At 46.3% G+C, this 8,975-nt stretch overlaps 2 non-coding genes across 2 annotated transcripts; both read left to right on the forward strand.

Moving 5' to 3' along the window:
- Positions 1–6,134: 6,134 nt before the first annotated feature.
- Positions 6,135–6,217, forward strand: trnal-cag (transfer RNA leucine (anticodon CAG)). Its single transcript has one exon. It is a non-coding gene; the product is annotated as a tRNA-Leu (tRNA).
- A 1,006-nt stretch (positions 6,218–7,223) lies between these two features.
- Positions 7,224–7,295, forward strand: trnam-cau (transfer RNA methionine (anticodon CAU)). The gene has a single exon. It is a non-coding gene; the product is annotated as a tRNA-Met (tRNA).
- Positions 7,296–8,975: the final 1,680 nt, after the last annotated feature.

Genomic DNA, 8,975 nt, shown 5'->3' on the forward strand with positions numbered 1-8,975 from the left:
GGGAAGCAACTGTGGAGAGAGATTGCAGTCGCCAGAATGCAACTCTCCAAATGGACACATCACGTCGTTCAGATCTTAGACTTTCAATACCTTCGTCTGAGGAACAGGTGGAGCGGGAAATCGGACCTTGTTGATTAGAGCAAACTGATCAATGCAGCAATGAGAAGCTCCTGAACCACCAGCGGTTTGGACAAGGATGGCACTCAGCTGCAGGAATCTGGCAGGGGTTCAAAAGTAGGAAGAGCATATCTTGTTTGAAATGAAATAACGATGAAGATAGACTTTAAGTCGATTTGTGCACGGATCTTAGTTTCGACGACGACGCATCAGAATGGCCGAGCGGTCTAAGGCGCTGCGTTCAGAGCGCAGTCTTTTCTGGAGGCGTGGGTTCGAATCTCACTCCTGATGTTGCCTTTTACTCCACGAGGTTAAATTTCTCCAGCCAGATTTTCAACCTCAGGAAGATCCAATACCTCCCTATCAATGGAAAAGCGTTGGTCTCAGGACATGAGATTTCTGCTTAAATATGCACAGCAAGACCCCACCGGCAAAAGCCCAGTTCATGACTGGATAATCTGCTTCAGTGACTCTGGTTGAGGAATTAATATTGATGCCAAGAGAAGGGTAAAATTCAACAAAGAACAAAGAAATGTACAGCACAGGAACAGGCCCTTCGGCCCTCCAAGCCCGTGCCGACCATACTGCCCGACTGAACTACAATCTTCTACACTTCCTGGGTCCGTATCCTTCTATTCCCATCCTTTTCATATATTTGTCAAGATGCCCCTTAAATGTCCCTATCGTCCCTGCTTCCACCACCTCCTCCGGTAGCGAGTTCCAGGCACCCACTACCCTCTGCGTAAAAAACTTGCCTCGTACATCTACTCTAAACCTTGCCCCTCTCACCTTAAACCTATGCCCCCTAGTAATTGACCCCTCTACCCTGGAGAAAAGCCTCTGACTATCCACTCTGTCTATGCCCCTCATAATTTTGTATACCTCTATCAGGTCGCCCCTCAACCTCCTTCGTTCCAGTGAGAACAAACCGAGTTTATTCAATCGCTCCTCATAGCTCATGCCCTCCATACCAGGCAACATTCTGGTAAACCTCTTCTGCACCCTCTCTAAAGCCTCCACATCCTTCTGGTAGTGTGGCGACCAGAATTGAACACTATACTCCAAGTGTGGCCTAACTAAGGTTCTATACAGCTGCAACATGACTTGCCAATTCTTATACTCAATGCCCCGGCCAATGAAGGCAAGCATGCCGTATGCCTTCTTGACTACCTTCTCCACCTGTGTTGCCCCTTTCAATGACCTGTGGACCTGTACTCCTAGATCTCTTTGACTTTCAATACTCTTGAGGGTTCAACCATTCACTGTATATTCCCTACCTGCATTAGACCTTCCAAAATGCATTACCTCACATTTGTCCGGATTAAACTCCATCTGCCATCTCTCCGCCCAAGTCTCCAGACAATCTAAATCCTGCTGTATCCTCAGACAGTCCTCATCGCTATCCGCAATTCCACCAACCTTTGTGTCGTCTGCAAACTTACTAATTAGACCAGTTACATTTTCCTCCAAATCATTTATATATACTACAAAGAGCAAAGGTCCCAGCAGTGATCCCTGTGGAACACCGCTGGTCACAGCCCTCCAATTAGAAAAGAATCCCTCCATTGCTACTCTCTGCCTTCTATGGCCTAGCCAGTTCTGTGTCCACCTTGCCAGCTCACCCCTGATCCCGTGTGACTTCACCTTTTGTACTAGTCTACCATGAGGGACCTTGTCAAAGGCCTTACTGAAGTCCATATAGACAACATCTACTGCCCTACCTGCATCAATCATCTTAGTGACCTCCTCGAAAAACTCTATCAAGTTAGTGAGACACGACCTCCCCTTCACAAAACCGTGCTGCCTCTCACTAATACGTCCATTTGCTTCCAAATGGGAGTAGATCCTGTCTCGAAGAATTCTCTCCAGTAATTTCCCTACCACTGAAGTAAGGCTCACCGGCCTGTAGTTCCCGGGATTATCCTTGCTACCCTTCTTAAACAGAGGAACAACATTGGCTAGTCTCCAGTCCTCCGGGACATCCCCTGAAGACAGCGAGGATCCAAAGATTTCTGTCAAGGCCTCAGCAATTTCCTCTCCAGCCTCCTTCAGCATTCTGGGGTAGATCCCATCTAGCCCTGGGGACTTATCTACCTTAATATTTTTGAAGACACCCAACAACTCGTCTTTTTGGATCACAATGTGACCCAGGCTATCTACACCCCCTTCTCCAGACTCAACATCTACCAATTCCTTCTCTTTGGTGAATACTGATGCAAAGTATTCATTTAGTACCTCGCCCATTTCCTCTGGCTCCACAGATAGATTCCCTTGCCTATCCTTCAGTGGGCCAACCCTTTCCCTGGCTACCCTCTTGCTTTTTATGTACGTGTAAAAAGCCTTGGGATTTTCCTTAACCCTATTTGCCAATGACTTTTCGTGACCCCTTCTAGCCCTCCTGACTCCTTGCTTAAGTTCCTTCCTACTTTCCTTATATGCCACATAGAAGAGAATTCGTCTTCTCTTGTAAATAGTCTGGCAGGTTGGATTGTTCACATCCGTCCAAGTGGGGAAGTTGGGGACTCGGTTTCTATTGTGATTCATTGCTCGAGAAAGCTTTATTTCCTTATTGGCCCCCTGTGAGTTATTACTGGATATCATTATATATCTATATTGCCCCTCTATGGGGTACTGCTGGATAACGTTTCCCGAGCAGCTTTGACTAAGGGTCATCTGGACTCGAAACGTCAGCTCATTTCTCTCCCTCCAGATGCTGTCAGATATGCTGAGACTTTGAAGCATTTTCTCTATGGTTCCCTGTGTGTGAGCTTTACAATGTTGTAATGTGTCATGCTGTCTCTATCATTCTTGGGACTAATGTCGGGATGAGACTGCAAGAAGGTTTCTGATAGGTATTTGCTGCAAAGCAAACAGGAACGTGTGTTATATGTTTATTTTTGGCGTGAGGGAGAATGTAAATAGCAGAGAATACCCTCGATTCCTCGACCTCGGGCTAATAGCCCTGCACGCTTCCGCTGCGCACTCTGCTCCTTAAACCAGGAGCTACAACATTACTGCCCTGCGGTAACCACACAACTATTCACTGCCTCATTTTTTTCTTTCAACAAGAACACACGTTTGAGCACACTGATTCTGGTCAGCATAGTTCAGACAATTCAGTTTCGTGCTGAATGGTTGTTCTGTGAAGGTGATGTGATTTCTTCTGTGACGTTGTTCTGATGGGAAAGTGGGGAGTGACTGGAATCACCTTTAAAAAATGAAGTACGGGGCGGCAGTTTCATCTCTCTGGGAACATTGATCACGCTGTTACAGACTTCCTCAAACTTTGCCTCAAATCCGACCACAAAAGTGATAAGCACCGAGCAGAGTGGCGCAGCGGAAGCGTGCTGGGCCTATAACGCAGATGTCGATGGATCGAAACCATTCTCTGGTATTCATATTCTCAATCACACCAAACAAAAACAAGTTGCTATTTGTCAACAGCACATCTGCCTTTTTCTTTATTAGTACCAAAGTTTTGCTTTCAGTCTGATCCGCTCTTTGACACCTGTTCTTCAGCGAGCCACAGTACAGTCGAGGTGACTAAGTTGAATTCTCCCAGAACACTCTTCTGCCGCCTCCACTGGATGAACGTTCACCTGATTGGACACTGGAGGGGTTCTTCGGCTACTTGTCTGTGAAAGCAGCACCGGAAGCAGCTGTGGAAAGAGATTGCAGTTTCCAGAACGCAACTCTCCAATTGGGTACTTCACGTCCTCAGATGTTAGACTTTCAATACCTTCGTCTGAGGAACAGGGAGAGCGGAAAATCGGACCTTCTTGATTAGAGAAAACTGATCAATGCAGCAATGAGAAGCTCCTTAAACACCAGCGGTTTGGACAAGAATGGCACTCAGATACAGGACTCTGGCTGGGGTTCAAAAGTAGGGAAAGCATGTCTTGTTTGAAATGTAATAAAGATGAAGACAGACTTTATTCGATTTGTGCACGGATCTTAATTCCTGCGTCAATGCATCTGGATGGCCGAGCGGTCTGAGGCGCAGCGTTCAGGTCGCAGTCTTTTCTGGAGGCGTGGGTTCAAATCGCACTCCTGATATTGTCTTTCACTCCACGAGGTTAAATTTCTCCAGCAAGATTTTCAAACTCAGGAAGATCCAATACCTCCCTTTCAATGAAAAAGCGTTGGTCTCAGGACATGAGATTCCCGCTTAAATACGCACAGCAAGACCCCACCGGCAATTTCATGTCTCGATAATCTGCTTCAGTGACTCAGGTTGAGGAATTAATATTGATCCCAAGAGAAGGGTAAAAGTCGTCTTCATCTTGTAAATAGTCTTGCAGGTTGGATTGTTCACATCCGTCCAAGAGGGGAAGTTGGGGACTCGGTTTCTATTGTGATTCATTGCTCGATAAAGCTTTATTTCCTTATTGGCCCCCTGTGAGTTATTACTGGATATCGTTCTATATCTATATTGCCCCTCTATGGGGTACTACTGGATAACGTTTCCGGTGCAGCTTTGACTCAGGGTCACCTGGACACGAAACGTCAGCTCATTTCTCTCCCTCCAGATGCTGTCAGATCTGCTGAGACTTTAAAGCATTTTCTCTGTGGTTCCCTATGTGTGAGCTTTACAATGTTGTAATGTGTCATGCTGTCTCTTTCATTCTTGGGACTAATATCGGGATGAGACTGCAAGAAAGTTTCTGATAGGTATTTGCTGCAAAGCAAACAGGAACGTGTGTTATGTTTACTTTTGGCGTGAGGGAGAATGCAAATAGCAGAGAATACCCTCGATTCCTCGACCTCGGGCGAATGGTCCAGCACGATTCCGCTGCGGCACTCTGCTCCATAAACCAGGAGCTACAACATCACTGCCCTGCGGTAGCCATACAATTATTCACTGCCTCATTTTTTTGTTTCAACAAGAACACACGTTTGAGCACACTGATTCTGGTCAGCATAGTTCAGATAATTTACTTTCGTGCTGAATGGTTGTTATGTGAAGGTGATGTGATTTCTTCTGTGCCGTTGTTCTGTTGGGAAAGTGGGGAGTGACTGGAATCACCTTCATAAGATGAAGTTCGGGGCGGCAGTTTCATCTCTCTGGGAACATTGATCACGCAGTTACAGACTTCCTCAAACTTTACCTCAATACCGACCACAAAAATAACGAGCACCGAGCAGAGTGGCGCAGCGGAAGCGTGCTCGTATGGATCGAAAACATCCTCTGTTTTTCATGTTCTCCTTCCTCAGGTGAATGCAGAGGTCTGTTCCAGAAACACAGATATAGACAAATTCAAAGATACAAAACTTTTGTCTATATCTGTGCTTCTGGAACAGACCTCTTCATTCACCCGAGGAAGGAGCAGCGCTCCGAAAGCTAGTGACATCGAAACAAACCCGTTGGACTTTAACCTGGAGTTGTAAGACTTCGAACTGTGCTCACCCCAGTCCAACGCCGGCATCTCCACATCATTCACATTCTCAATCACACCAAACGGAAACAAGTTGCTATTTGTCAGCAGCACATCTGCCTTTTTCTTTATTGGTACCAAAGTATTGCTTTCAATCTGATCCACTCTTTGACACCTGTTCTTCAGCTAGCCACAGTACAGTCGAGGTGACTAAGTTGAATTCTCCCAGAACACTCTTCTCCCGCCTCTACTGGATGAACGTTCACCTGATTGGACACTGGAGGGGTTCTTCGGCTACTTGTCTGTGAGAGCAGCACCGGAAGCAGCTGTGGAGAGAGATTGCAGTCGCCAGAATGCAACTCTCCAATTGGATACTTCACATCGCTCAGATCCTAGACTTTCAATACATTCGTCTGAGGAACAGGTAGAGCGGGAAATCGGACCTTATTGATTAGAGCAAACTGATCAATGCAGCAATGAGAAGCTCCTTAACCTCCAGCGGTTTGGACAAGGATGTCACTCAGATACAGGACTCAGGCTGGGGTTCAAAAGTAGGAAAAGCATATCTTGTTTGAAATGAAATGACGATGAAGATTGAATTTAAGTCGATTTGTGCACGGATCTTAGTTTCGGCGTCAACGCATCAGAATGGCCGAGCGGTCTAAGGCGCTGCGTTCAGGTCGCAGTCTCTTCTGGAGGCGTGGGTTCGAATCCCACTCCTGATATTGCCTTTTGCTCCACGAGGTTAAATTTCTCCAGCAAGATTTTCAAACTCAGGAAGATCCAATACCTCCCTTTCAATGGAAAAGCTTTGGTCTCAGGACATGAGATTCCCGCTTAAATACGCACAGCAAGACACCACCGGCAAAAGCCCAGTAAATAGTCTGGCAGGTTGGATTGTTCACATCCGTCCAAGAGGGGAAGTTGGGAACTCGGTTTCTATTGTGATTCATTGCTCGATAAAGCTTTATTTCCTTATTGGCCCCCTGTGAGTTATTACTGGATATCGTTATATATCTATATTGCCCCTCTGTGGGGTACTGCTGGATAACGTTTCCCGAGCAGCTTTGACTAAGGGTCACCTGGACACGAAACGTCAGCTCATTTCTCTCCCTCCAGATGCTGTCAGATCTGCTGAGACTTTAAAGCATTTTCTCTGTGGTTCCCTATGTGTGAGCTTTACAATGTTGTAATGTGTCATGCTGTCTCCTTCATTCTTGGGACTAATGTCGGGATGAGACTGCAAGAAAGTTTCTGATAGGTATTTGCTGCAAAGCAAACAGGAACGTGTGTTATGTTTACTTTTGGTGTGAGGGAGAATGTAAATAGCAGAGAATAGCCTCGATTCCTCGACCTCTGGCTAATAGCCCAGCACGCTTCCGCTGCGGCACTCTGCTCCTTTAACCAGGAGCTACAACATTACTGCCCTGCGGTAACCACCCAACTATTCACTGCCTCATTTTTTTCTTTCAAAAAGAACACACGTTTGAGCTCACTGATTCTGGTCAGCACAGTTCAGATAATTCAGTTTCGTGCGGAATGGTTGTTCTGTGAAGGTGATGTGATTTCTTCTGTGACGTTGTTCTGATGGGAAAGTGGGGAGTGACTGCAATCACCTTTATAAAATGAAGTTCGGGGCAGCAGTTTCATCTATCTGGGAACATTGATCACGCTGTTACAGACTTCCTCAAACTTTGCCTCAAGTCCGACCACAAAAAAAAAAGAGCACCGAGCAGAGTGGCGCAGCGGAAGCGTGCTGGGCCCATAACCCAGAGGTCGATGGATCGAAACCATCCTCTGCTATTCATATTCTCAATCACACCAAACGGAAACAAGTTGCTATTTGTCAGCAGCACATCTGCCTTTTTCTTTATTAGTATCAAAGTTTTGCTTTCAGTCTGATCCACTCTTTCACACCTGTTCTTCAGCTAACCACAGTACAGTCGCGGTGACTAAGTTGACTTCTCCCAGAACACTCTTCTGCCGCCTCTACTGGATTAACGTTCACCTGATTGGACACTGGAGGGGTTCTTCGGCTGCCTGTCTGTGAGAGCAGCACCGGAAGCAGCTGTGGAGAGTTATTGCAGTCGCCAGAATGCAACTCTCCAATTAGATACTTCACGTCGCTCAGATCGTAGACTTTCAACACCTTCGTCTGAGGAACAGGTAGAGCGGGAATTCGGACCTTGTTGATTAGAGCAAACTGATGACTGCAGCAATGGGAAGCTCCTTAACCTCCAGCGGTTTGGACAAGGATGGCACTCAGCGACAGGAGTCTGGCTGGGGTTCAAAAGTAGGAAAAGCATATCTTGTTTGAAATGAAATAACGATGAAGATAGACTTTAAGTCGATTTGTGCACGGATCTTAGTGTCGGCGACAACGGATCAGGATGGCCGAGCGGTCTGAGGCGCTGCGTTCAGGTTGCAGTTTCTTCTGGAGGCGATGGTTCGAATCCGACTCTTGATATTGTCTTTTCCTCCACGAGGTTAAATTTCTCCAGCAAGATTTTCAACCTCAGGAAGATCCATTACCTCCCTTTCAATAGAAAAGCGTTGGTCTCAGGACATGAAATTCCAGCTTAAATACGCACAGCAAGACCCCACCGGCAAAAGCCCAGCTCATGACTCGATAATCTGCTTCGGTGAGTCTGGTTGAGGAATCCATGTTGATCCCAAGAGAAGGGTAAAATTCGTCTTCTCTTGTAAATAGTCTGGCAGGTTGGATTGTTCACATCCGTCCAAGAGGGGAAGTTGGGGACTCGGTTTCTATTGTGATTCATTGCTCGATAAAGCTTTATTTCCTTATTGGCCCCCTGTGAGTCGATTCCTCGACCTCGACCGCGAATAGCTCAACCACGTGCGGACTGGCGCAGCGGGAGCGTGGTGGGCCCATAGCCCAGCAGTCGATGGACCAAAACCATCGTCTGCTATTTGTATTCGCACTCACACCAAAAGCAAACAAGTCGCTATCACCCAGCAGCACATCTGCCTTTTTCTTTATTAGTATCAACATTTTCCTTTCAGTATGATCTGCTCCTTGACACCTGTTCTTCAGCTACCCACAGTATAGTCGAGGTGACTAAGTTGACTTCTCCCAGAACACTCTTCCGCCGCCTCTACTGGATGAAATTTCACCTGTTTGGACACTGGAGGGGTTCTTCGGCTGTGAAAGCAGCACCGGAAGCAGCTGTGGAGAGAGATTCCAGTCGCCATGATGCATCTCTCCAATTGGATACTTCACGTCGCTCAGATCTTCGTCTCTCAATACCTTCGTGTGAGGAACAGGATATAATGAAAAAATATATCATTTGAACCATGAATGTGAACCTGGAAAAGACTGAGATTTTAAATGAAAGGGAAAGGTCCCACAAAGGGTTAACAGCCGCAGGTTGTTTAAAATACAGATAGCTTCGCAGCCGTTAAAGAAAACAGATATGGACAACTCAACCTGGTTTTAAAGTTAAAAAGACATTCAATCAATTT

This window comes from Scyliorhinus torazame, chromosome 24 (genome assembly GCF_047496885.1).
Source record: "Scyliorhinus torazame isolate Kashiwa2021f chromosome 24, sScyTor2.1, whole genome shotgun sequence".
Classification (NCBI taxonomy): Eukaryota; Metazoa; Chordata; class Chondrichthyes; order Carcharhiniformes; family Scyliorhinidae; genus Scyliorhinus; species Scyliorhinus torazame.